Below are 27764 nucleotides of genomic sequence, written 5' to 3'. Positions count from 1 at the left end.
GCTTATCTACCATGGGAACATTACTGTTTGCTAAACACCACAGCTGGGCTGCTGTCAGTATCAGCAAGTTAGGCAAAATATTGTTCTGTCTCTCTTAAAAGTTTTGGGATTTTTTCTCTGATATTTTAACAGTAAAGAACTGAGGAAGGAAAACTTACTACACTGCCAGAAATTTCTAGAAACCTTACAGCATGAGATATCCCCTAAGTAACTATTTCTTTTTGTTTTACATGAGTAAGAAAATGACTTCAAAAAACATTCTAAGGTTGACCGGTTTGCTTGTGAAAGTTGTGAAAATGAAACCTCACTTGAAACGGAGTTGGGAGGCTCTGAGGGGATCTTTCATACACTACCACCTGTTGTCAACTGTAGACCCCCAACAGGCACACATGTCCTTTGCATTCTTCAATAAGAAGAACCTTAAGAGGAAAAAAGATTTCCTCCCTGCCCAGCAACAGCTCCAGCCAATGAGAAGCCATCACTACTCAGCAGAAGAGAAGCCACCACTCCTGGTCTCCTCCAATGGACTCTTAATCAAGGCAACCCCTTTCCAATCACTCCCTTTGCTTTACGCAAGCAAGCTCCTCTCCTTTGTTCTCCAGATTTGCCTATGGTTTCTCACAGTGTGCATGTCTCTAACTGCAATTCCTCTGCTATTCTTGAATAAACCCATTTTGCTGGTGAATTAACTGACTGTGAGATTTTTAAGGTCAAAAAAATCAGAAGGGGGAATGAAGCATGAAAGACTATGGACTCTGAGAAACAAACTGAGGGCTTCAGAGGGGAGGGGGGTGGGGGAATGGGATAGGCCGGTGATGGGTAGTAAGAAAGGCACGTATTGCATGGTGCACTGGGTGTTATACGCAACTAATGAATCATCGAACTTTACATCAGAAACCAGGGATGTACTGTATGGTGACTAACATAATAAAAAAAACATTAAAAAAATGGTGTTTCCTTATTGGTGGTGCTTTGAAGGCAACACTCATGAAACAATAACCTCCAGATTTAATTATAATTCTGAAGTATTTTTATTATATTTTCACTATCATTTAGTAGGAAAACAGGTGTTATACACATTTTTACAGATAAGGAAACTAAGGCTCAGAGATCTTAAGTAGCCCAAGGCTCAGAACACAACCCTTTATTGGTAAGGTACTCTCTCAAAATCCCATGTTTAACCTTATTTCAGGGATAGATTTGCTTATTCAAGAAATAATGAAAGACTACTCTAAGCATAAGCTAGGAACTGGGGATACACTGAGAATAGAGGCACCATCTTTGCCCCAAGAGGCCACGGTTCAGTGGAGGTGATGGTGGGAGACACATTACACAATTGTACACAATCTATTATAATGCAGTAGGGAAAAGGCCATTAATTCTGGACTGCCTTGCAACCCATCAATTCATCCATCCATCCATCCATGTAGGGACAGAGAGAGAGGGAGAGAGACAGAATCTTTTTCTTTTTTTTTTTTTAAGATTTTATTTGTTTATTTGAGAGAGAGAGCTTGAGAGAGGGATTACCAGCAAAGGGGTTAGGTAGAGGGAGAAGCAGATTTCCCGCTGAGCAGTAAGCCTGATGCAGGACTTGATTACAGGACCCTGGGATCAAGACCTGAGCTGAACGCAGACGCTTAACTTACTGAGCCACCCAGATGCCCGAGAAAGACAGAATCTTAAGCAGGCTCCATGCTCAGGGCAGAGCCGGAAGCGGGCTTGATCTCATGACCCTGAGATGATGACCTGAGCCAAAATCAAGAGTCGGATGGATGCTTAACCGACTGAGCCACCCAGGCTCCTATTTTATTAAATATAAAAATATTTATTTCTTGAAAGGGGGGTAGAACTGCTTCTAAGTTTCTGTCAATTCAGTTTAATGAGAAATCATCAAAATCCACATCAGAGAAACGTCATACACACACACACACACACACACACACACACACACACACACATTTATAGCTTTACGGTATTTTTGTTACTATACCTTATTAAAAATCATTTTTTAAACTGTCTTTACAATGCTAAGCCTCAAGCTGTGCACACAGTGAAGAATAAAGCAGCTGGACACAAGTCTGAAAGCAGCTGCAACTAAGATTGTAACGAACTGGATGAAGGCTAATGGCAGACTGAACGGAAGTCAGAGTTCAAGCAACTCAAATCCACAGCTTCCTGGAAAATAAATTATTTTTAGCCTACAAGGTCTTCCTGCTTTCAGTTTCTTTACCTTTTAATATACCTGGAGTGCCTACCACCATATTATTTTTCTGAAAAATTCCTCTACATGTCATGTTTTGACAAGAAAATCTTCAATGGCTCCAAACAGACTGGAAGATGACTCTTTAGTCTTGCATTAAGGGCCCACCACAAATCCAGTCCTATTTTCCCCAAAATGAGCCTTTACCCTGACAAAACTGGTCCATTTGCTGTCCCCGGAACATGCCCGCTCTCATGCAAACATTCTCACTATTCCCTTTCTTGGAGAATCATTATCCTTCCTTCATGGTTATGTTCACTGAACATTTACTAGGTGATAATGTCTGTTTTATTTAGTCCTCACTATACTCCTACGAAGAATGAATTATTATTCTAATTTCAGATTTCAGAATACTGAAGCTTAGAGAGGTGAAGGATTTACAGTGACAGAGCCAGCAAGAGGGCGAGCTAGGATTTGAATTAAGGTCTCTATTTCTAGGGCCCAAACTCTCGACCACTGGAGGGCAATAAGCAGGATTATCTGGTGGTGACCCCCAGAGCTCACTCAGTGTTGCCTGGACAACAAACTAGGCTAGAGCAAGTGCACACCTTTTTCCCAGCAGAAGGGACTGTTCTCAGGGTCAGTTATCCACAGCACTGGCGGCTTCGTCCTTCAGAAGAGGAGACTGGGACTTCCCGTGGGTCTGAATGCATCTAGGTACTAAGCAGCTGACATTCCCAGACAACTTCTGTAGGCACCTGGGACACCAAGTTGAACTGCTTGGATCTAAGCAGCCCAAGGATTCCCTCAATGACAAGGATGCTTTCTCATTCTTGCCGGATGGTAAGGCAGAATATCAGGGGAATTCAAACCCACTCTGCAGGCTCAGCAGAGCAGAAGCCCCAGTGTACTTCTCTGTGGGAAGATGGAGAATTGGGGGAACTGTGCCTTCTTCTGTCTTGCTGACTTAGCTGTGTCAGTTCTTCTTTTCCCTAGTAAAATCTATTCCGTAACTCATGCTGGGTCAGGTTGTGCGGTCAGTCTTTGCCTTGAGAACAGGATGGAACCTAATGGACAAAACCACCAACCATGGTGCCTTTGGGCATACATCTTACCCACTCTTTCAGGGTTGAGCTAAAATCCCATTTCTTCTATGGAAAAGTTCCTGATTCTCCTTAGTGAAGGGAGATCCTTGAGCCTCTAAACTATAGCAAAGGCTATCCTTTGGCATCTCAACAAAGCATATCTTTGCTATATATCATTAGTATTTAAGGCATCTTTTCCACAAATACGCATTTAGATTCCATTGAAATTTTAAGCTTTCCAAACGTAAGGGAGGGACCCCCTCTATATTTAGCACGTTCAACAGACTGGGTGGCACCCCTGTACACACAAGCATTTAAGGTAAATTTGCTGGCTGTATGTGTACAAGAATTTTGTTCTTCAGAGGGCCACATTTCATCCACTCATCACACATATATGAGCACCTAGTATATCCTGAGCCCTGTGTTGGGCACTGGGTTTACAATAACACTGTCCTGACACAAGGAATTCCTAACATGACAGAAAGATGGTATATGTTATTATAATAAAATCACACAGAACTATGGAGGGGAGTGGAGAGATGACCATGGAGAGCTTCACAGATGGGGGTGTGGGGAAGAAGGGGGCACCCACGGACAGAACACTCACAATTCTGTTGGGCCTTGGAGAATGAACCAGACTAAAAAGGAGAAAACTTCTACAACTGAATGAAAGAAATATACCAACTCTTTAGTTATTAAATGAATAATGCTAATTTAAAAGGAGATGATTTCTATCACTTATAAAATTACAAAGCTCACTTAATTTTCAAAAGTTCTTTTACCAGTTATTCACCTCGAGTTCTACAGAAAAGGGCAACCTTACTGATTTCATTCTTTGGCATTAGCCACCTGAAAGAGTAAGAAAGAGTAGTGAATCTTTCAGAAGCTCTAACAATTCCTCTTGGTCTGGGCCTCTTTTTCTTTCTTCTTCTTCTTCTTTTTTTAAACAGATAAATCTGAATATATTAGAATTACTTGCTTTCAAACCTAAAAAAAAACTTAAAATGAATTAAAAAATAATTTATTGTTTATTTATATCTGAGTCTAAGGAACACAGATCTGGTGTGAAATATTGTCAAATGAAGAAATCTACTTTTAAAGAACATTTTCTAAAACTAATGTAAGAAAAAAAACAAAAAAACCTCTTTAATTACACAAAAATACTTTAGAAGAAAGCTCTAATCACGGGGTATTTTTATATTTCATGGCAAGAGACCAGATCTATATTAAAAATCACTTCAAGTCTTCAAGTCTAACAGGCAAGGCCGGATGTGAAAGATGCCTATTTCCACGATGATGAGGGAGGACTTCTCTCACAGATCCTTCCAAAGCAGTGCTCTCCTCTCTCAAAATTCTCTAAGCCCATGTTTATAAAAAGGTTGTATTCACAGAAGAGCCTCTTCCATACACAGGTTTTCCAGCTCTCTAACAAGCCCTTGCAACCACTTGTTCAATTCACTCCTCCCGCCATACTGAAAGCCTCTTAAAGGTGGAGTCCCACGCGAACTTTTTCATGGCTCTGTCTCCAGCACTTAGCAGTGCTCTGCACACAGGAAGTATTCAAAAAATATCTGCTGAATAAATCAATGAATGAATGGAATGCTTCAAGAAAAAGACTATTTGATAAGGATCAATGCTAAGACAAACCTCTCTGAAGGTAGTAGTCTAACAGTGTCTTTGAGAACCTACCTATATTTTTAAGAAAAAAAAGTCCTGATTGGGATACGGTATGCCTTCTACGTAACTCTAAAGCTAATTGCTAATTCCTTTACCTATAAATGGCGATCCCGATTTGAACAGAAATAATATGGCTATTTGACAGTAACTTCCCTATGAAGAAATACGCTTTCTAGAGTAAGACTAAGAGTTGCCACAAGAAGTAACCTGCCCAGTTTCATGTGTCTATACCACAAATACCCCTCTGTCCCAAATAAAATAATTAAAGGCTCTGGCACCCTGGTACTCTCCTCACCTCTCCTCCCTGCTCCAAATGCCCCTAATAGTGAAGAGAAGACAAACAAGCAATGTCTGGTGAAACAACACACAAAATGCAGAAGGGGCCATCTTTGAATTCATCACGGTTAATTAGGACAGAAAGTCCCTAAGCAGCAGCATAGGAATTAAGAGAAAAATAGAGAAGAAGAACAGGAATAGGCCAAAGAAATTTTTAAGACCCTAAATTCACTCAAAGTATAGGGGCCTTTATGTTTAAGATTCTAAGTTATTCTTTTACTTTTAATCTTTAACCTGGGATCTCTCCCATTGGTTGAAATCCCAATATTACTGCTCCACTGTTTCCCCCCAGTCACTGGAAAACATTAAAGATTTTCATGGCTACTTCAGGGTCAGCAGGGAAACGAGTCACAGACTAGATCCGTTTTTGTCATCTACAGTCAGGCGAAGAAAGATCACTTCCAACTGGGAGCGTGCGGTGCCAGCAGCAAGAAATAAGAGGACAATGAGACCCCTGAAGTCTCCAAATAACTGGCCTGGCATGCTCAGTACAAAGCTACCCACAATTGCTATCCTCTGCCTTCTAGCTTTCCTCTATTTACACAACCTGGCAAGAAACTGTTGCTTTTTTTGTGAAAATTATGATGCTTTTGAGAAAAGATAAGACAAACATGGAGAAAACACATTAATGGAATCAGGTTTATTAAAAAAAAAAGAAAAGAATAGGGTGTGTCTGTTGATCTCCATTACATGGAAGAGAAAAATGAGGCCCAGAGATAGGATGTCTTTCTCAAACTCATGCAGTGACAGAATAGAGGCTTGGTATTATTTATTCCTTTATAGTCCGGCAGCATTTTCAAATTATGACAGTGATTATGATATGAATGGGAAGGCAGCTAGAGCTGGATTCCAAAGATGAGGAACTTTAATCCTGGCTGAGCCTTAGACAAGTCACTTCACCACTAAATCCTTCATTTCCACTCTGTTAAAATGGGGATGAGGCTCAGTAACTTACTGGATTGTTTTCTAAAATGACACCATATATGGGGATATACAACAGACTATGGAACAGAAACATCCAAGGTGATCCATCCACCAGCATTCTTCCAGTGGCACCAGCAAGACAATCTATTGTCTCATACAACAGTAAGTCCCAAAGGTGGTGAGGGCTTCAGGAGTGGTAAAATCAAGGCTCTCGCTCCAATTGTCTGTGATTCTCTTGGCTCCTCACTCCTCCATGGTCAGCTCGTCTTCAGGTTATCTTCCTATAAAACTGCAAAGGAGAGAACACCTCTCTTCCAATTCTGGAATAAAAATCCTTCCTTTCAGTCTGATTGGGGCAGAAAATAATTTGGACTTCCATCTTCTTTAGTAGTTAAGCTCCCTTAAGAGCACCTCAACGAGGGATGCCTGGGTGGCTCAGTCGTTAAGTGTCTGCCTTCGGCTCAGGGCCTGATCCCAGGGTTCTGGGATCGAGCCCTGCATCAGGCTCCCTGCTCCGCTGGGAAACTGCTCCTTCCTTTCCCACTCCCCCTGCTTGTGTTCCCTCTCTTGCTGTGTCTCTCTGTCAAATAAATAAATAAAATCTTAAAAAAAAAAAAAAAGAGCACCTCAACGAGCATAGTGTTAGGAGAACTCAAGGGCTAGTACAACGGCACTGAGTATCAGCAAGCAGAGCCCAGGCCAGCGGAGTCTGTGTTCCTCAAAATGCAGGGGGTCTTGGTCAGTATCTAGTGGAGTCCATTTTCCCTATAAACATCCATGAGTTGCTTAATACAATGTACTTCTCTGAGACACTCAAAAGTGATCACGTGTATTTTATCTGTGGGTTTCAGTTTGTGCATCCTTCTTCAAAAATCCATGAAACTCTCTACTTTGAGTTTCACTAAATCCATTTCTCTCTCATTTCAGCCTGAACATTGCAATCCAGCTCCCCAGGTAGCAAATTGAAATGTTTAGTGGCCCACTGCAGAGAGACTGAATCTGAAAAGAATACGGCAATAAGAAAGAAGCAGGGCATCAATATCATATAGTAAAGCTCTTGCCAACGACAGTGATGATGTAGGTGAATGACTGAGCATTTGTTAAACTTCTCTCATTGTGAATATAACCTATTATTTTCCTGGTTGTGCAATGAAATGCCTCAATCACCAAAAGAACAAGTCAGTAAAAAATGATACAGCTTATTTTCTACTGCTGTTGTCTACGGGGATGGCGTGGCATCCACTGGACTCCACTTGACCAATAGTGTGCTTAATGTATCCCTGTCTGGCGTTCACTCTGTAAAATGTTTCATAGGCTGGTGGTGACGCCTTTTCCTTTCCTTTCTTCTCCTCCTCCTTCTTCTTCTTTGATTTTTGTTGTTGCTAAAAGCCTGACAGAGCTGAATTTAAAGGCTAACATGACATTGTTACCTGATTTAGGATTACTTATAAAAAAGAAAATAAAAAACACATGGTAATAGCGTCAAAGTAAAACAAAGAAAACAGAAATGAGGAGCAGCTGCCCTGAAATATGCTTCTTTGACTGCCCAGTAAAAATAGTTGAGGTTAGACAACAGGTCTCATATAGTAGCATTTCATACCTGCAACTAGCGATCTATATCCCAACTGGTTTCCACGTCCAAATCATCTCAGCACTGAGAAATCCCCATAGACAATATGAGCCACAGCAGCTGCACTGACCCAGGGGTGTGAGCGAGAGGGGAGTCACAGGCGGGCCCCTAGGAGATCAGACGCAGAGGAGATGAGCATCTTCCCAAGGTCGACTCCAACCTGAGACAGGAGCCTCAGCGTTGCCCATGTGGTTTCTGCTGCGCTTCCTCCCAAGTGCTATGGACTGAATGCTATGTCCCCCTAAACATATGTTGAAGTCCCAATGTGATGGTATTTGGAAGTGGGGACCTTAGGAAGTAATTAGGTCACGAAGGTTGAGCCTTCATGAAGGAGATGAGTGCCATCACGAGTCATGAGAGAGACGACCTCTCTAGGCCATGTGAAGATACAGCAAGAGAGTGGGCGCCTGCAGATCAGGAAACAGGTCCTCACCAGACACAGACCTGCCAGCACCTTGATCTTGGACTTCCAGCCTCCAGAACTATGAGACGCAAACTGCTGTTGTCTGACACCCAGTCTATGGTATTTTCATTATAGCAGCTTCAACGGACTAAAATACCACACATTGTGTCCTCGATGCCTGACTGCTACTCCATGCATTGTTTTATTAAATTCACAAGGTCTCCCATGGCTGATACAAATTTGTCAGCATTCATAGGTGAGGTACTGGGAATCGAAAAGTAAATGTTCTTGTTCACCTGCCATTTGATGCTAAGAAATCAATGGTGACCAATTTAAGTGTAGCATGATGAGATGTCCGTAATGGTAACAACAATCATACTAACAGTCCCTAATACCGGCAGCATTTACCATGGGCAAAGTAGGTACTGGTTTAAGTGCTTCACTCACGCAAATCCTATCAAGTAAGTTCGACTGCTAAACCCATTTTACAGATGAGGAAACAGAGACAGAGAGAACTTAGTCATCTGCCGAAGGTTCCACAGCTAGGAAGAGAGTGGCACTAAGGCCATTGAGCTACAGAGCCACAGCTCTTCACCAGGACACTAGGATCTCACATTGCCCTGAAAAGGGAATAGAAAACCAATGATGGGGCGCCTGGGTGGTTCAGTCAGTTAAGGGCCTGCCTTCAGCTCAGGTCATGATCCCAGGGTCCTGGGATTATAAACCCCTGGGATTAAGCTCCCGCTGAGCAGGAAGCCTGCTTCTCCCTCTCCCACTCCCTCTGCTGGTGTTCCCTCTCTCGCTGTGTCTCTCTCTGTCTAATAAATATATAAAATCTTAAAGGAAAAGAAAAGAAAAGAAAAGAAAAGAAAAGAAAAGAAAAGAAAAGAAAAGAAAACCAATGATGGTAGTGATGACTCCATCAAAGGAAATCTTAAAAATAATGCTAAGTGCACTGAGCCAATGAAGAATGTCCTCCCCCAGCTCCTAGTCTGGGATTTGGCCTAACACAGTCTAAGTATGATTCTTTCCCCTCCCTGGGGCCACATGTAATCAAAACCTTAATCTGATGAGAAACAGGAGGACTATACGTACCACCTGGCAGGTGCCAACTCTAACCTGCTAGGGCAGAGCCCAGCGACAAGCTGCTGCTGACCATCAGTTTGCAAAAGATTTCACTAGAGCTGATCAGGATGCGGGAAACTGCCTTGCTTCTTTTTTAATCTTTTTTTTTTTTCCTCTTGATGTCACCTCCTGCCTTCGATTCCTTCAGAAAATCTATATATTTCTCTAGCACCCCCACCAAAGTCAACCTTGGCAGACAGTGCCTGATTATAATTGGCTGTCCTTTGCTATTACACAGACTACACTATTAAAGAGGCAACTGCTTACCAGAATCACATTTTGAAGATAGCGCCCATTAAGAATCTTCCTGTTGTTTCTGAGGGGAAGCAGTCATCTGTGCTACCGAATCAGACTACACATATCACATGTAATTTCTTTTGAAGAACACAGCTAAGCCCAATACTACAAAATGACTGCTTTGAAAAAAAAACAAGTGAGTGATGAGCAAACCTAGAGGTTCTAACATTATTAAATGCTGACATTTGGAAAAGTATTCTCATAAAGGGGGTGACCTGGGAGACGGTATAGTAGTGGAACTATGTGGTAAAGAGGCCACACAGAACAAGGTTTAATTACCATTCCTGGTGCTTACTGGCTGTGTTATATTGAGCAACTTACTGACACTAAGTTTTTTTCATCTTTAAATTGGAAATACGACAATGCCAGAGGTTGCCATAGCACATCTGAGAGGATATCAAGTACCCAGCACAGTGCCTGCCATGAAATCGAAACTTCTCTCCCACCAGAATTCAAGCTCCATGATGGCAGACATTCTTTCTTTGTTCTCCAGAACGGAATAAATGCTCAGTAAGTATTTCATGAATAAATGAAGCAACACACTGGCTGCCTTTCTCCTCGAAACAATGTCAATTAAAGTCAGATCCTCTTTTTCAGTGATGCAGAAATTCTTTTATTAGGACTCAGTAAGTTACCTAACCCTTTCAATCAATATGAACCAGAATATTTGTTCTTTCCCAAACTCAACATCAACAACGCAATTAGAGTGTGTGATTACACTGCCTCAAACTCATCATTCATTTCAGTTTGCAAGTCACTTATGAAGAATTCCTTTTCCTGTAATGACCACATATTCTACTTTTTTGTCTTCTTTCTCCTACGATTCTTATAAATCAGGAGATTCTGCTGCATTCTAATAGGAGAACTAGGGGGTCTCTAAGTCAGAAGCAGGATTTACCTTGGTGGACAGCTGGGTGGCCTTGTCCCCAGAATTCTCTGAGTCTGAGGGGTTTTATTAGGTTCTATCTCGAGGATTTCAAAAAAGCATTTTATAAATAAAATGAACTATAAAACACCATGAAAAATTCAATTATCATTTTTATTATTCCATTATCTAAGTAATTGTCCGTTATCACTTAAGATAACCAGAATTTCAGATTTTCAAAATTTCAAATCCTTGTATCTGTCAGAAACAAAAATGGTAACATATTTTTCAGAAATAAGCATTTGAGGGGCGCCTGGGTGGCTCAGTCGTTAAATGTCTGCCTTCGGCTCAGGGCATGATCCCAGGGTCCTGGGATCGAGCCCCGCATCGGGCTCCCTGCTCTGCTGGGAGCCTGCTTCTCCCTCTCCCACTCCCCCTGCTTGTGTTCCCTCTCTTGCTGGCTGTCTCTCTCTGTCAAATAAATAAATAAAATCTTAAAAAAAAAAAAAAAAGAAAAGAAATAAGCATTTGAAAGATGAGGAAAAAAATTACAAATTTCTATAATCTACTTTGTTTTTAAAAGATTTTATTTATTTATTTATTTGCCAGAGAGAGAGAGACAGAGTAAGAGAGCACAAGCAGTGGGAGTGGCAGACAGAGGGAAAGAGAGAAGCAGGCTCACCACTAGAGCAGGTAGCCCAACATGGGGCTGGATCCCAGGGTCCTGGGATCGTGACCTGAGCCAAAGGCAGACACTTAACCAACTGAGCCACCCAGGTGTCCCTTCTATAATCTACTTTAAAATAGGAAACTGTAAATCAAATTAATTGATATTTTATCATCAACTTTATTTTTCTCTGTTTCTATTTAACAATGGTTTTTTTTTTTTTGGTCATTTTATTAACTAATCACTGGTGTAAGTTGATTTCTATTATTTTACCAGTAAAGGCTTCAATGTAAATCCTTCAAAGCAACTGACAATTAATTATATGCTAAATGAGTCTCTAGCCTCAATTTTACGTTGGTTAAAAAAAAAAAAAACATGTAGTAAAGGCCAGTGAGTATGTACACATTAAATAGTGTAAGAGCACACTTGAGATATGAAAGCAGTCCCTCTGTGATGGACTCAGTGTTTGTGTCCTGCCAGAATTCATATGATGACGCTCTAACCTCCAGGGGGATGGTATTTGGAGGGGGGGGTTCTTAGGGTGGTAATTAAATTTACAGAAGGTCATGGGTGTGGTGCCTCCTGATGGAATTAGGGCTCTTTTAAGAAGAGGAAGAGACATCAATGCTTCCTCTCTCCACCCTGTGAGGACAAGATGAGAAGGTGGCCATCTGTAAACCAAGAACAGGGAACTCACCAGAACCTGAGTGTGCCGGCACCATGGTGACCTTGGACTACCAGCCTCCACAAGGGTGAGAAATAAATTTGTTGCTTAAGCAGCCCTTTCTAGGGACAAGGCCACCCCCTTCACATCCATATTAATTGGGGCTGAGCTACAGCAGGTGCACAAACTGCCATGTGCAATCTCTTTTGAGAAGCAAATTACTCAAGTAAAGGCCCCTCCCCTCAGAGCAGCTCAGGTCCCTGCCCTCCACAATAGGGATGCTAATGAGAGCTTCCCATCTCTGCAGGCTGCTGGCAACTAGGAGGTAGGCAGGCTTTTCTTCCTCAACATGAGAAGGAAATCTGCAAGGAATGGAAATTTCTGTGGTCCTTATCCCTATTTTGAATTTGAAAAATGTGGCTTCTATCAGCAAACAAAGAAAAATAATTCAGGCAGCTCTTTGGCAGATAGTCTTTGTGTCCACATATATTTAGAAAGCTCTCTTTTCTTTCCTTTTTTTTTTCCCCTACCCTGTGGTCGTTTTGTTTTGTTTTGTTTTGTTTTTTGAACTTTCTATAGTAAAGAAGCAGTGATTACTGCAGAAGCTGTTAAAGGATCACTGATTTCATCCTCATTTCATTATTTTCGAAATCCCCATCCTTCTTGCAGCTCACGCTGGGTGGACACACTGAGGATAAACACCCAGCCCCGTGCTGTCCATACAGGAGCCACAAGCCACATGCAGCTGTTGAGCACTTCCAATGTGGCTTGCCCAAACTGACATGTGCTCCAAGTATAAAATACATATTGGGTTTCTAAGATTTAGTATGAAAACCAGAATGTAAACTATCTTATCATTTCTATATTATTTACAAGTTGAAATTGTGGAAAATTAATACCAGGAAATCTCATTTAGAAAAGAGGCCGGCAGGGGATGCACTCACGCCCTACCATTCATCAATTGCAGACCCAACTGGAAGAGAAGTGCCTTGGGCAAAGACACTTCTTTACTATCTCAGCAGGAAGAAGAAGGGCTTTCCTTTGCCCTAGCAACAGCTTAGCCAATGAGAGATAGGCCCAACTCCACCAACGAAAAAACAACTGTACTTGGAACTCCCAGTTTACTCCAACGTACTTTTTGTTTGTAACAGCCTTCCAGACGACCCCTTTTCTCTATACCTCTCCTTTGTTGTCCAGAATTGCCTATGGTTTTCCCACAGTTCTCCCTGACTGCAATCCTCTGCTATTCCCAAATAAATGCATTTTTGCTGGGAAAATAACTGCCAGTTCCATTTTTTAAGATGAACAAAATGACATTTTGGATGTAGTGGGTGAAATAAAATACACTATTAAATTTATTTCAACCTTTTCTTTATTTTTTAAAGATTTTATTTATTTATTTGACAGAGAGAGAGAGAGCCAGTGAGAGGGAACACAGGCAGGGGGAGTGGGAGAGGAAGGAGCAGGCTCCCAGCAGAGCAGGGAGCCCAATGTGGGGCTCGATCCCAGGACCCTGGGATCAGGCCCTGAGCCAAAGGCAGACGCTTAACGACTGAGCCACCCAGGCACCCCTTTTCTTTATTTTTTTTTTAAATGTGACTCATAAATGTCTTTGGGAGAGTGCTGATCTACACATTTATTAGTCAACCAAAAGTTATGTCCAGTGTTGACTTAGGAGTTTGTACATGTGTATAAATGTAAATATAAATATACGTATGTCTGTCTGTCACCATTGCAGTAGGCATTTGTAAACTGATAAACCAAATTTGTAAATTCTTACAAAGGAGAAGGAAGGTACCATGCTGGAAACAATTTAACTAGATGTGTTCATCATAATAATTTAATAATATTGAGGCAAATGGAACTAATAAAATAAAAAGGTATACACGTGTAATTTTTCACACACACGAACCTGCATGCTTACATACACATGGTGATCAGACAAGTGACAATTTAAACTAGTTGGGAGGGAAGTCCATTCACACTTTAGCAGAAAGGCCAAGTGAATACTACACTTTTATCTTAAAAAAAGCTTTCATCATTTCTAAAACTCTATAAATGCAGCGGAACTTCTGGCTAAATGCTGTCTCATAGAAAATATAATACACAAATCACATGTGTAATTGGCAGAGCGCAGCCCCCGTGGAAGCAAGCTCTTTAATAGTACCTAAAACAATCTGATTGTTAGCTTTTGATCTGGTGGATCTTGTTTAGTTGTATTAATATTCAATTTCATTAAAATCTTTAAGGTAATATGCTTCAACTCAACTCCAATTCAGATTATCCTATCACAAACCGTGAATTATGCAATCCTATTATATTCTGCACAGATCTTTTTGAAGCTGTGTAAGAGCTATTTGAATAACGGAAAATTTCTGAAGTCTAGGACTACATTTTAATTTCAATTACTCAGAAAAATTCAACTTGGAAAATTACCACCTTCTAGGTGTTTTTTAACCTTTGGTGGAATACCACTTGCAAGTTTTAGATACTGGTTATTTTCACTGATATACATCTCCACATTTGTATTCTCAAATCTCCTGCTTATCTGGTCCTTTCTGTTTTTTTTCACCAGGTAAGAATATGCTATAATTGCTATTTTTAATAAACATATATAATATAAACATCCCAGTAGCAGTCTTTCCAAAATACTTGCCTATGGATGTAAGACATTTGCCTCAGAGCTGCTGCCACTGTTAAAAATATTCTACTTCAGGAAATGCCTTAAAAAAAATGAAATGATGACATATCTTTTGTCTAGTAAAGATTTTTTGGACCATAAATCATTTAAACCTCAGTCTAATGCATGAAGAAGTAAACACATTGGGTACTTTCATCTGATGTTACAAAAATATGTGTACATACATTCACAAAAAATACATGTGAGTATATATAAAAATATATAGTAATATATAAAGTAATTGTACTTAATTCTTGGGTCCTTAAATTTACTCTAAGGTAATTCCAAAGGAAGATTAAAAAAAAAAAGAAACCTGTTTGGAAGGGAAGGAAAAATAAAGTAAGATAAAAACAGGGAGGCAAACCATAAGACTCGTAACTACAGGAAACAAACTGAGGGTTGTTGGAGGGGAGGTAGGAGGGGATAGGGTAACGGGGTGATGGGCATTAAGGAGGGCACTTGATGTAATGAGCACTGGGTATCATATGCAACTGATGAATCACTGAATTCTACCCCTGAAACTAATAATATACTATATGTTAATTATATTGAATTTAAATAAAAAATTAAAAATAAAATAAAAAATAAAAAAGAGGTAGAGGAAAAAACTGGAGCATGGGTGGCATTTTTTATATCAAAAAAATATTTAATGGTGAGCCTGGGTAGCTCAGTCAGTTAAGCATCTGCCTTTGGCTAAGGTCATGATATCAGGGTCCTGGGATCCAGCCCTACCTCGGGATTCCCTGCTCTGCAGGGAGTCTGCTTCCTTCTCCCTCAGACCCTTCTTGTGCTCTCTTTCCTGTTCATTCTCTAAATAAATAAAATCTTTAAAAATAAATAAATACATATTTTTAAGGATAAAATTCAATTAGATGATCAAATCTGTAATGTTCAGTGAAAAAAATTAAAAAATCAGTCCTTCTATATTTCCAACATGTCAACTAAAAAATCAGTTGCAGAGACATGTTTACTCTACTTTCTTCTACATTCCTAGCTTAGAATCCTAGAATTATAGTCCACTTCCTTTTATGTAAATGTAGAGAGAGAGCTGTCCAAAGTCATCATGGTAGAAAATGGAATCTCCTGTCAGGTGGTTATGCCTCTTCCAAACTAATTCACAGCTGGAGCTCCCCCTTCTTTTTAAATTCAAATAGGCCTGGTATTCTCATTCTCAAATTCACAATGTTTATTTTGTGTGGATTTTTTTTCCAGACTACATTTAACCAAATTAAGTTACTTAGTCCCTTGAGGAAACTATAAGAACTCAATTGTCCCTTCTACCATCATGAATTCCACATAGTGATGGCAGTAATATTCCCTTATACTGAGTATCCTGGACACTAATGGGTTCTTTCTTTTTACAACCAGTGCTGTGGCTTCTCTCCCCAAATCCACAATCTCTATTAGCTTGCAGAGGTTTCCGTCTGAAATTACAACTACCTCTAATTGCCCTCTTATAATTAAACTTTAATTCATATTAAGCCTAGGATTTGAATTTGATCAAGTTAAATTTTCTGAAAACAGATACTATTAAGTTAGCATTTAATAGCAGAGAAGGGCTCTGGTTTTTTTCCCTTTATTAACTAACAAACTATAACAGAGAGTGGTCCCTGCAATGTTCCTTGGACCACATTAGATAACTAAGTCTCCGTATAAAAAACAATTACCAAGCCAACCTACTTCAGGCAACAAAATGTACATTGAGTAAAATAAATGACTGTGGATTGTCCATTGTTACTTGTTATAATACTATCTGACATACACCCTTTGACTACGACCTATTAGCAAACCAACAGACTACAGGCTCAAAATCACGAATTCCAAGGTTGAGTATTTGACCACGCGTCTCCCCAGATAACCCCTTTATCAATGAATAAAGGGAAACAATTTCCTGCACTTTTGGAATTTGTCAAAACTCACAGAGTACATCAGAGACAAATCCAGGAAAAGAGTCCACAACCAGTATCTTTCAATTTCTTTTGTTCACACACAAAGTCAAGATGACTTTGATATAAAGAACTTGAATCAACATCATACAGAATTCATTTAGTACAGCTTCTCTAAATTGTATCTTTTGAAAAAAAAATTGTCTCTCCAGAGAAGAATAAATTTAAAGAGGGGGTTAACACATGAGTTTGGAAAATATGGCCTGCTTTATCAATCTTTCTGGCACTCTGTACTTCAGCACATTATAGCTCAGAAAAGTCCTGGAGTGAAAAAAATCTATTATATTTTATTTAACCAAGGGCTTACCACCACCACCCCCCGCCCCACCCTGCTAAATGCTATCTTTTCCCTTACTGTCCATGACTCTAGTTACATTTCCTGCGGCATGAGTGTCTCATGGAACATAGTTTGGCAAATGCTGGCTTACTGAGAAGTATATAAGATTGAAAGACAAATGAACATAGTGTCAGACTAAATTTAAGGAATCTTCTATATGCCTGGAGCAAGCTTTTTAGCTACTCTGGACCTCAGTTTTCCTAAAAATAAGAGTCTTAATATAGACCCCACAACCAATAATGCAAAATCAGTTGCTCTAGCACATTTTCCCACTGCAGCGGCAAATAATAAACTTTACTCAGTAAACCAAAATCAAACATTCAGAGAATATGCAACGTTTTAGACTCTGCTGGAGCTCCTAGAGATGGCCCTTGCGTGAAGGAGCTCACAGTAGTAAAGAAGACACACTCTCGGATAAATCACTACAGGAAATGATTCAGCCTATTCACTGATTGAGCATAAAAAGGGTCTGGCTAACCAAACTCTGCAGAGGAATGGAACTGAGAGGTGATCATCAATTTGCTCGAGGGGTAAGGTGAAGGGCATCCCAAAGACACAGAAGAGTTTAAGAATATGAAACTTTCAACAGTCTAAGTAAATGTAAACATACCCCTTTGTAAATACAGTTCACACTAGTCTCTTTAAAGTGTGTTGTAATTTCATACTTGCAAACATTTATATCGTATCAGTGCAGTTCTAAAAAGGCGAATGTTGATACTAATTAATAGTAACAGTACTTTTCAAAAGCTATCTCAAGGTTAGTGCATAGTTTTATAAGAAATAACAGATGCATGCCATCAAATGGTAAAGCACAAGCCTACTCTTACTGACTAATTTATTATCAGGACCCTACTTATTTAATTTTTGGTAAAGATTTTATTTATTTATTTGACAGAGTGAGAGAGAGAGAGAGCACACGCAAGCAGGAGGAGCAGCAGGGCAGGCAGAGGGAGAGGGAGAGGGAGAAGCAGGCTCCCCTCTGAGCAGGGAGCCCGATGTGGGGCTCAATCCCAGGTCCCTGGGATCATGATCGGAGCCGAAGACAGATGCTTAACTGACTGAGTCACCCAGATGCCCCTATAAGGACTCTATTTTTAATTTCCATATTACAGACACATGACAACAACATATAAATTTACCATCAGCCTCCAAACTTGAAAGTTCTATGCAAAATCTAAATGAATGGCCTCAAAAACCACTGTGAGTGAAAAATAATAGACAACGTACTTTACAGAAATAAAAAACCAGGCATGAGATCCTGGTACGGACTAACATGCCCGCTAAATGTTGGTAGCTATTTCTGTCAGTTTAAGAGATACAGAATCTACAGGGCTAAAAAATAAAGTGGTACAAGACCCTCATGCATCTTCTTTAAGCTTAATAGTCTCAACTCGAAAATGAAATCGCTACTTAAAACTATATACAACAAATAAAAAAAAATAGCCAAAGGCTTTTTTTTTTTTCATGGAAAGGCATCGATTGGTGGGGGGGGGAGACGATAGGGGAATAAATTCAAAGGCCACAAATATAAAATCCATTTAATCTTTTTTTCCTCATGGAGCATTTGAGCTTGTTTAAATGAAGCATCAACTTATTTGTGGGTTTTTTTGTTGTTGTTGTTGTTGTTGTTCTTAAAACTGAACACAAATCCAGTTTAGCACAGGACGCTTTTAAAACAGCTGATTTCCATTTTACAGCACGGCTGGGCATATTAGGGGAAAAGAATGTGGGCTCCTGAGTTGCACAGCGCTGGGTTTTCAACCATACTGTAGCACTAATTACATGTGTGACCTTGTGTAAGATTTTTTTATGTTTTATGGGGAAAAAATGTCGTATGGAACTAAAATGTCTTATGGAAAAAAATGAGAGTAATAGTATTTACTTCACAGAAGAACTGTAACAGTTAAATAAAATTATGTGTTAAAGTGCCTTCCTCTTCCTTCAGCATTAAAATAAGCCATCATCTCCCCATTTTACTTCCAGTTCACTTTTTTTTAAAAGATTTTTTAATTTATTTACTTGAGAGAGAGAGAGAGCATGTGTGTGCACACAAGTAGGGAGAGGAACAGAGGGAATGGGACCGGGAGACTCCCCAGTGAGCATGGAGCCCGGCATGGGGCCCAATCTCAGGACCCTGAGATCATGACCTGGGCTGAAATCAAGAGCTGGAGTCTTTTTTTTTTTTTTTTTTTAAGATTTTACTTATTAAGACATAGACACAGTGAGAGAGGGAACACAAGCAGGACGAATGGGAGAGGGAGAATCAAGCTGCCCCCTGAGCAGGGAGCCTGATGAGGGGGTCCTTCCCAAGACCTCAGGATTATGACCTGAGCCAAAGGCAGATGCTTAAGGACTAAGCCACCCAGGCACCCCTTCCAGTTTGCTTCTCTGAATGAGAACAAAGATAAACAAAAACACAAGCAAAGACAATGACAAAAGATAAGGAAGAAGTCTAGTAAAGACCAAGTCTTTATCATTCAGCCCTAAGGGCACATTAGAACTAACACTGGGAGCTTTCAGATTCTATCCTCCCAGGTCCCAGGCTCTCACCTGTAGCATAGGAATGAGGAGGGATACAGCCCAGAAACGTGGCCTGTTCTTAATGTTCCCTAGGTACTAACTCTGATGCAGCCAATTCCAGACCAATGCTGAGAACAAATTTCCTAAAACAGTAAACACACACAGTTGGTGGTTAATAAATCTCTATTAAATGGATACATTGCATGCGACTGATTGACACAGCCATTTGTGGTATCATTTAAAAAGGAAAAAAGAAGCCGGTAAGAATGTTCTGGGTGGGCATGGGACACCGACAAGACTTCCTGCTTTCAGGGTCTAAAAAGGGAGGCTGACATGTAAACAAGTAAAATAAAATTGTGACAAATATAATAGAAACACAGTAAAAAGGAGAGGGGGGATTAATGTGCTGTTCAAAAGCAGTTAATTTCAAGAACTCAGTACATTATGTCACTTCGGTGTCAACTACAACAACAATAAAAAACCCAAGAGATTATGAAGGAAAAAAAGACTAAAATTTAAGGGGGACTATCAATTTGTTCTACATTTACAATGTAGAACATTTAATGCTCCACGATCAGTACCACATCTTGTTTTTTAATGTCTCGAGAAATAGTTCAAATAACCTCTGAAATGTGGAGAATACACCAACCACGTTTACATGTTAATCTTCATTTAAGACAATAGTATTTCAAGCAATCCTTACTACTGCCACATTTTAGTATAATAAATGAAATAAATGAAAAGTCCTTTGGCTTTTATTTTAACAGGATTTGATGCACGCAAACATAGCTCTTCAGATAAGCATAATTCAGATACTTCTAGAATTGCCCGTCAAACTTGTAAAATGTGGAGACACTTAATGGACGTCATTGATACTGATGACTAGAAAAGTTGCTGTCACTATCAGTTTAACTACTATCAACAAAGACTTAAGCTGTTAATAGGTTGGTTTTGACACACCCATTAAATAATATTGGAAAGAAGCTCAACTCTTGACGTAAAATGTTGACTCTTACTACCCACAAAGTCTACTTTCTTACCTAAAAACAAACAAAAAGAGAATATATCTTCAACTGCTTCTCTCCCAAATACTACTGAAGCAGAGACAAGCAAGCTAGGTGTGATGAAGACACAACTCTATTCCTTCTGGTTGCAAGGAGAGAAGTGAAAATAATACTCAAATTCTTTTCTTCTTTTTTTTAAGATTTTATATATTTATTTGAGAGAGAGAGAGACCAAGACAGAACATGAGCTGGAGGTGGGGAGAGGGAGAAGCAGATTCTCAACTGAGCCACCCAGGCGCCCCTAATATTCAAATTCTGGAAGTAAGCCATGTTCTCACCTTCTGAGCATTTACAGTGGTCCTCAAAATTGACCACATATCAGGATCACCTGTAAGGATTTGCAAAAATGCAAACTGGAGGGCCTGACCTTCAGTGTTTCTGATTTCATAGGTCTGGGTGGGACTGAGAGTTTGCATTTCTAACAACTTCCCGGGGGAATGAGATGGTACTGGGGCAGTGGTCACCCTGTGAGAACCACTTACTTTTTCTTTTCAGCCTTGAACAACCCAACATGATCTGGGCACACCCACTGAAACTTTCCTCAGCAATAATCTCTTCTCTAAAGCCTTCCCTGAAACCCCATCTGTACTTTCCTATCCTGATTCTTTCTTCTTCTAATACAAAAAAAAAAAAAAAAAAAACCAACCCAAAACAAAACAAAAAAACCACTTTTTTTATAGGCCTTCTCTTTTAGGGGTTACTGAAGAGTTCAGTGTGACTTTCTGGACAGACACAGGATTACACACATTTTTTACTGATTTCAATGCACGTGACTGTGAAGACAGCGAGCTCTGGTATCACACTGCCTGGGTCTGAATCACGGCTCTGTGACTTCCTGTGTGATGAGGGCCATGTTACTTCAAGTCTCTGAACCTCAATTTCCCTCTCCAAAACAACAAAGACTTCAATGGGATTGGTTGTGCGAAGTAAAAATAGTGCATGTGAAGTGGTTAGCACGTTGTCTGACACGTGGCAAATGCTTAACAAATGTGATTAATTCATTGATGACATTATTAAGAAATACTGATTCTAAGAAGAGAGGGATGATGAGTTGCTGCTGGAAAACCCTTGAAGAAAAGAGGATCTTTAGAGCTTCCTTTTGCTCTTCCTGCACATCCCCCCATCCTCCCACGCTCCTCTCTGTCTTCTCTGCACTGGGAGCAGCTCTCGCGCCATAGTCCCTCATCCCCTGAAAATGTCCACTTGTGCAAAGTTCATCTCTTCCCCCTTGTTGGTCAGGAGCACCTCTCAGCTGAGCCCATCGCTGTCGGCAGTGGTGCTGAAACCACCAGAGACACTGGCAGATCAAACCAGCGCCATTTCAAGGGACATCGACACAGCAGCCAAGTTCATCAGGACTGGGGCTGCCACGGTTAGGGGCAACTGGCTCTGGGGCTGGAACTGGGACGGAGCTTGGGAGTCTCATCATTGGTGATCCCAGCAACCCCTCTCTGAAGCAATGGTTCTTCTCCTACACCATTCTGGGCTTTGCCCTCCCAAAGGGCCATGGGGCTCTTTTGCCTGACGGTGGCCTTTTTCACCCTCTTCGCCATGTCCACTTCCCACAGGTCTTCCTCCCATGTCTCATCTGCCCTGTATGTTCCTTTTCCTGTATCTCCCTACTCAGCCCTGGCAAAGTGGATGGCTCAGGGTTTGACAGAAGGAAGGCAAATACTGTGTTAGTAAGAAGAAAAAAAAAAAGAGGATCTTTATAAAGTTCTGATGTAAGATGAATTTTAAAAAGTGATTTTTTTTTTCCTCTTAAGAAAATTGGGAGTGGGGCGCCTGGGTGGCTCAGTCGTTAAGCGTCTGCCTTTGGCTCAGGGCATGATCCCGGGGTCCTGGGATCGAGCCCTGCATCGGGCTCCTCTGCTGGGAGCCTGCTTCTTCCTCTCCCACTCCCCCTGCTTGTGTTCCCTCTCTCACTGGTTGTCTCTCTCTCTGTCAAATAAATAAATAAAATCTTAAAAAAAAGAAAAAAAAAAGACAAAAAGAAAATTGGGAGTAAAAGTCTTTATTACTTCACAGCTCTCAGGACTGGACTGGTGTGTGAAGACTGGGCCACAGGACTGCTCAGTGTCCCTGACTTTATTGGGCTAGAGTCAAGAGATGGGAGAGGTGCTGGGTGAACACTCCAGAAGGAAGCTTCAAATGGTCAGGGAAAGGATTTTCAGCATGGTCACAAACATTCACTCCACTCTGAGAATTATTTACCAAGATATGGCTGGAAGTGTGGGCTATTTTACTTGGAGATCAAAACAGAGTTTCATGACTGGATTTCTTCACTATCTGACCTATAGCAATAAATGTGGAGATGAGAAGGACTAGATTGCATATGGGAGAAACTATAAAGATGGATAGTAATAAACAGCAATATAACAAGAACAGTAATAAAGAGTATTATGACAAAAATATGTAAGGAAAGAGGGCATTTCAATAATTTCCGACTGTACACAGAATATTGCAAATGTCTGCCTGGTAGAGGAGATACCATGATTTAATTTAAAAAGAACTGGCATCCTTTAGTTTCTCAAGTACTCAGAGTGTAATATAAATGTCAAAACTTTCACCCAGGAACCAATGAACCATCTCCTGACAAAGAAAAATGGGCCTGAAGCAGGGGGCTATGTCTTCTGAAATGTTTAAAATGACAGACAAGCTAAATTACGTTTGAAGGTTTTATTTTTCTAAGGCAGACAAATGACATTTTTACTAATACTGAAAGATAATTTACTTGTTTAAAAAAATATATTCAGGCCATGTTCTTCCAGTTCCAGAGCTTCCCATACCACTTATAACAGAGAATACTAATGACTAATAAAATTGGGCACCATTTCTTTTCTTATCCATCCCAAAGGAGCAGTAATCATTACTATACTGTCATTTCAAATGTAAAGTAAAATCACTAATCCACTGGGACTCTAAGTAGAAAGCTGCAAGGTATTGTTTTATTGCTGTCACTTTTTTCAAGACATATTTTCATCTTGTGGAAGACTTCATTTTAGTTAATTAAAGGTTGTGTTGATCGAAGAAAAAATGCATGTAGAAATATACACCATATAACGCCTATTCTATATATTGTGTGCCTACACATAGAATTCTATTTTCAGCTGGCTTCCCAAAAAGGCCGGCTCTTTCAGAGTTAATCATGCTAATAAAATTTACTACCTTCTTCTTAGCTTTGGTGAAGATCCCTATAAAACTACAGGATGACCTCAGGACATTTCTATTTGCATTATGGGGTGTCTCCATCATGATTCTAACCCTGAGTTCAATGGCATGTAAAGGGATGCTAAATAGTTCTACTCTAGACCAACTGTGTTAAGAGTGCTTCAAGGCAAATGTCCTCTAAGCTTACTTTTAAAAATAAATTTTACATATGTCTGTACATAAACACAGTTTCCTAGATTCATACACTAATATGATAAGATTTAATACAAATATTTATGTGAAATAAATACCCTTATCCAATAGGTTTTTTTTTTTTCTTTAAGTCACACTTTCTGGCAACTGATTAATAACCAGGCAAGCTAAAATAACGCACAACTGTTTGAACTTATTTTAAGGCCAGACTGAAGAATTTAACTAGCCTGGAGAAAAGTTAGTACTTGTATTAACAATCAGGTCATGAGGTGTGGGGAACAAAGGTGTTAAAAGGCACTAGAGAGGGACAAATGTCATCACAGAAATTTAGAATTAAAATACATGACACAGGTAAGGATATTAGAGAAAGCCAAACATTCAACTTAGTACCATTAACTTAGTACCAAATATTAACCTTAGTACAATTGTTTGCCTACAGATTTATCAAAACCGTGGTAGCCCTGTCAAGTGTCAGTTTGTGCTAGCCGGTTAGATGGAAACCATACTCTGCTGACTGTACACAGCTGGGCGTAAAGAGGAGACCAAGTAACTGCCACTATCACTGAGTACACCTACTCCACATATGGTCTCCGTTGATGGGGTCAGCCCAGAGACCTAGTTCTACAGCATGACTACATCCTCCCAAGCTGGAGCTGAGTGGACCAAGGGTAGGCGTCTTACCCAATCGCAGCCAATGAAAGGCTGGCTAGAAGCCAAGATCATATTCTTACTCCTAGAAAGCTAAAAACTAAAATGGGATAAAGAAAAAAGCAAATGAAGCATCATGGTGTGTAAGTCCAAGTTTTAAAAGATCCCAAACTGTGAGAGCATAAAACCGTAAGGAGGGCAAAGCAAGTGTGAAAGTTAGCTGGGTCATTTTCTGGAAGATGAGGATTGTGGGCCAGTTATCACTCACATTGTTTTCTCCTTCTCGGCTTTGTAATGTCTACTACCATTGCTGTGATTCTCTTGCATTTTTCTCAACTTCCAAGTACATCACATACATGCCATAACACTTCCAATAATCTGAATGAGTCTCTATTTGCAAAGGAAAGATCCAACTAAAAGACTGAGCAAAAGTTTTGCCAAGGGATTTGAAAATCAAGTTAAATCTCCAAGTAAGCTATCATCTCCATAACCCATTCTTCTCCATTTGACCAAACTTCCATCAGAGAGAAGAATAAAAATGGCTGTAATGGCCTCATAACTACCATTCTTAACAATTTAATAATTCGAAACTACCTCATTGCCCACTTGTCTTTCTCTGGTCTCTCCTCCTCACCCCATACACCCTTTCAAGGACTTCATTTATGGTTGACAAATCACAGTGATTGCCAGGTGTTTGAGAAATGAAAAAGTCATCTTCATCATAATGGGGCACGGTATTTGTTCTTACAGATAGAAGAGCAGAAAGATTTTAAGAATATAAAGATTTTTCACTGGTATCATTAATGATATAAAAGTTCAAATTCTACCTTGTTCATTATCAAACAACATATTCCATTCATCAACAATTCCTAGACTTCAGCTATAAGGTTCTATATCTCCTATTTTACTTCCTCCTCTCCACCCACTTCATCAACCCTTCCCTTTCCAAGGTTCAAAAATCTCCCAGTCAGGTAGAAGTGATTTCATGCCAGACCTGCTTTGATCTTTCTCCTATATGTATAACTATTCACTCAACCCAAGAGGTAAATAGGATTCACTTAATCTCTATCCTCCAAATGTTTTCAGACTAAGTATATCTTTCCTTCAAGGAGAAGCCATACAGCTTCCTATTCACCCTATTAACTGAATCTTCCTATTTCTGTTCAAAATTGGATTATAAAATACTCAGACACACACGTAAGCACAAAGAATAATGAGTACTCATGCAGCCACTACTCGGTTAAGAAAAACAAAAAAAAAAACAAAAACATTGGAGTTAAAGTCTGGAGTGTAGTCCTCTCCAGTCAGATTCTTTTTCCCTATACTGACTTCAATGTTTATCATTTTGAACTAGATGTCTTTATCTTTTATACATGTATGGACTACTAAAGAATACACAGAGACACATTACAGTTTCTCATATTTTTAAACTTTACATAAATGCCATCATACTATATTGTTCTTCATTGTGATTCATGTTGAGGTCCACAGTTCCTGTTCAATTATTTTTTACTGCTGGATAGTTTGGGTAGCTTTTCATTGTTGTAACATATCACAACGTATTTTTCAATCCTTCTCTCGATTAACAGAACATTTCCAGCTTTTAACTATACTTAGCAATGCAGGTTGTACTTCATTGCTAAGTCATCTATCTTTTTTTCTCTCTGTTTGCTTTTAATGTATTAGCTTTGACTCCGGTGTTCTATAGCTGTATTTTGCCGCATTAAGGTATGGGTCTCTTTTATCTCTCCTGCTTGGAATTCGTTATGCTTCTGAGATGCAAGGGTTCATGTCATATTTATCAATTCTGGAAATTTCTCAATTTCTACATCCTTAGATATTGCCTCTTTCACATTCTATTATCTTCTTTTGAAACTTCGTTTATTATATGTGTGCTGGAAATTCATGTCTTACCCATTCCATTTACCTACTGCTGCATTAAAAAAAAAAAAATCATTCCCAAAACTTAGTAACAACTGCCATTCTGTGGGTAAAGAATTCTTTTTTTTTTTTTTTTAAAGGTTCATCTAGGGAGGGAGAGAGAGAAAGAGAGAATAAGCAGCAGGAGAAGAAGGAGAGGGAGAGAGAATCTTAAGCAGACTCCATGGTAAGCGTGGAGCCAACCATGGGTCTTAATCTCATGACCCTGAGATCATGATCTGAGCCAAAATCAAGAGTTGGACACTTAACCAACTGTGCCACCCAGTCGTCCCTGTGGGTCAACAATTCTAATAGGGCAGAGCATGGATGGACTGTTTGTTCCATGATGTCTGAGACCTCAGATGGGAACAATCAAAATGACTAGGAGTGATCTGAAGAGCTGGGACTGGACTCTCTGTCTTGTTTGGTATTCCTCAAAACACTGTACCCTCAGGTAACTGGATTCCCTTAATGTCAGCACAGCGTTTCAAGAAAATCATTCCAGCAAAAAAGATAGAAGCTGTATAGCCTTGTATGACTTAGCCTCAAAAATTACATAATATTATCTACACCACACTCTTGGTTCAGTCACAAATCCGCCCAGTTTCAAGAGCATGGACTCCATCTCAAGACAGAAGGAGCATCAAAGGACTGGCGGTCCTCTGTACAAGTGTCACTGTAGCCTACATATTTTAACTCCTCCTTCACACTTCTTAAATATTTTGCCTTTATGCATTGTCTTTTAATTATTTCTTCAGATTTGTTTAGTAGTTTGTTAATTCTCTTGTGTGTCTAATCTGACATCTAAGCCATGAACTAAATTCTTAATGCAAAGATTAAAATTTTCACTCCTAGAAATCTTGATTCTTTGTCAAGACCGCCTAGACTTTTTTTTTTGACAGCATCTTATTCTTTGATGTTTTTGATGCAAATTTTATTTTTTAAATGTTTCAAACATACCCATTTTTATATTCTGTAACTAGTAATCCCATTTCTAAAATTACCGGGAACTAATTCAACTGTGTTTTGTTTCTGCTTGGCTCTAGCTCAGGGTTACATATCCCCTGTGTATTTCTGTAATTTCAGGTTGTGAACTCATGTTTTAGGCAATCTTATCCATGGGAAGAATCAAGGCCTAAATTTATGGCATATTCTTCTAGAAAAGAATTGTTGGCTTTGCCAGGACAAATTTCCTTGTCATCTCTCTTTGCTGATAAGTGGATTTTTTTTCTATTCTACTTTTTTACTGAAGTTACAACCCTTCAAAAAGTCTATGCTTCATAAGGTGGTTTTAATTCTAAAATCTCCTCTTGTACAGGCCCAAGGTCCTGCCTCCAGTAGTGATGCAGCTGTTAAAACTCAAACCTCTTCGTTACTGAGACTGACAAATGCCCCCAAGCAGCTGTGGTATCA

At 39.7% G+C, this 27764-nt stretch overlaps 1 protein-coding gene and 1 pseudogene across 1 annotated transcript in view; one reads left to right on the top strand and one right to left on the bottom strand.

Moving 5' to 3' along the window:
* The window catches only part of EXOC4 (exocyst complex component 4), a 722132-nt gene that overhangs the window by 310858 nt on the left and 383510 nt on the right, over positions 1-27764 (bottom strand). The gene's annotated exons all lie outside the window — the stretch shown is intronic.
* LOC109490136 lies at positions 21607-27730 on the top strand (annotated as a pseudogene).

This window comes from Ailuropoda melanoleuca, chromosome 1 (assembly GCF_002007445.2).
Source record: "Ailuropoda melanoleuca isolate Jingjing chromosome 1, ASM200744v2, whole genome shotgun sequence".
NCBI lineage: Eukaryota > Metazoa > Chordata > Mammalia > Carnivora > Ursidae > Ailuropoda > Ailuropoda melanoleuca.
Note: the sequence above shows the minus strand (reverse complement) of the source record. Positions and strands in the feature narration are given on the sequence as shown.